Below are 2,371 nucleotides of genomic sequence, written 5' to 3' on the forward strand. Positions count from 1 at the left end.
TTCTAGAATTGGGGAGCGGAGGCATGTCTGTAAGTCACACCAAGTGAGGAAAAAAAAATCACCAGAAGTAGCCTGTCCCTGGGAGAGCCAGAGCTCGCCCTTGAGGCTTCCTGTTTTCTCTTCCTTGGCTCTCATTGCTCTACCCTGCTATGTGTAATTTACATTTGGCTGGAGCAAGAGATTTTTTTTTCCAGGTCTACTTTTTAGTAAGAACTCTGAAGAGTACCCCTAAGAGTTTTTTGTTGTTGCTATTGTTGTTTTTGTTTGTTTGTTTGTTTGTTTTTAACAATTTCATTCTGTGTACAGAGTACCTGCAGAGACTCCGGAATTTTAAGACTTTTACTGAACTCTTGTGATGAGAAGAGCAAGAGGTGTATGTGTGTGTATATGTCTAGTGTCTATTGTATATATGTTTGTGTGTGTATGTGTGCACAAATGCTTGTGTCTCTATGTGTTTATATGTATGTGTGTATATGAATGTATGTATACGTATGTAAGGATTTTTGTATGTTTATAGCATTATGTCAGCAAGAAAATATTCACAGATTAGACATTGTTGTCAGTACACTTGAGCTTAGTGAGCCAAACATCTTAACTATACAATCTTTGCTTTTGTATTCTAGCTCATCCAGACTTTAATAGGACCAATCAGTTGTAGAGCAGTTAATTAAAAACAATAGTTGCTACTCAGTACACCAGATTTTCTTGGACTCACTTGTGTATCATATAATTGCTAAAATGTATTATAAAATTTTGAATTTTACCACCCATAAGCCTTAAGTCCATGTCAACAAAAGCCCAAAGTAAGAAAGAAAGCCAATAGAAAATGACTACATGCAAATTACCCAAGGCACTGAAAAGACTGTGGAGAAACTGATTCTATAAAATTCTTCTGTAATTAAACATATGCAGCTCTCCATTTCTCTAAGTTTATTCTATGAGAGTAAAAAGCTATAGATTGAAAGCTTTGCAGTTGTAGCATTTGGGTGTTATGGGCTTCTTGAACATGCATATAATCATTAAGATGCACTTATAGCCCCATGAGTCCCTAAAGCATTGTCAAGAATAACATCATTCACCAGACCGCTTTTAAACAAATCTTTTACCTGAATGATTATATCTTAGAGTCCTTTTCATTAATAAACCCATTAATTAAGTTGAAAGTATCATTGAATTTACAAGTTCTTTAAGTATGCCTGCCAAGCATCATAGCTAAGTCTATCCTTCCTTAAATGTCCCAAGAATAGTTACACTAACCTAGGGTTGGACCAAATCATCTAACACAACACCCATTCCATACTAAGCTGTTGAATGTTTCATGGATTGGTTGCTTAGCCGTATTTACCAAACACTGGAAAACACTCTAGAGTACCAGTTGTTACTCTAAGGATCCTGACTGAGTGGAGGGTGGGGAGCTGAAGGGTGACTGGCTGCCTCTCACTGTTATTGACAGAGACTGTTATGCTGCATATTGTTATCCTTACAAAGTATTAAAATAAAAAATGCGGAGAATGGTTTCCAGTGAATGTGTGTTTCTGTCTTGGCACTGTAAAGTTGAAAAGTAAAACAATAACAAACATTTCGTGTAACCATATTTCAATCTGCAAGATGTTGGAGACAGTTTGAACCGCTAAGCTGAATTTGAGGACAAGGACTTCTTATAGGTATGGGAAGCAGCAGGTGGGGATTATTTCAGGCCACCTAAGAGCGGCCACGCACGCTTTCTCATGGTCCTTGTCCCTTTTGTCACCGAATTTTGTACTCAGTTTTAGAAGCCTGTCTTCTTCCTCAAGCCTGTTCTATCAGCTCTCCCTAATTTTTATACTTAATGTTGCTGCTCTTATTCTAACTCTTAGCATCCTTTGCAGAGAATGGAAATAAATGTCTTATATTTTACTTTTCAGTTGTGGAGGTTTAATTTGGGGCAATCACCATTTATGGAGTCTGTTGAGCACTGTATTAACTAACTTAGTCTCCACCGAATGCCATAGACAGGTGGCTTAAACAAGAAGGACCTGCTGTCTCACAGTTATGGAGGCTGAAAGTCCATGACTAGATTACTAATGTGGTAGCTCAGGCTCTGGAGTACAGATGGCCACCATCTTACTTTAGGCTCCTACAGCTTCTTCCTTCCTTGTCCACACAGAGAGACAAAGTTGTCTCTTCCTCTTCTTATAAAGACACTAATCCCATCATGAGGGTCCCACTCTCAAAACCTCATCCAATTCTAACTACATAACATACCCAAATTATCCAAAACATTAGCCCCATCCAATCAAACTTGGGTTGGGGCTTTGACGTAAGAATTAGGGCAGGGCTACAATTTAGAGCATACTAAGCAATTTCAAATGGCTCAATCTAACGTTTTCTA

The sequence above is a fragment of the Mus caroli genome, unplaced genomic scaffold (assembly GCF_978045245.1).
Source record: "Mus caroli unplaced genomic scaffold, Mus_caroli_1 scaffold_12, whole genome shotgun sequence".
Lineage (NCBI taxonomy): Eukaryota > Metazoa > Chordata > Mammalia > Rodentia > Muridae > Mus > Mus caroli.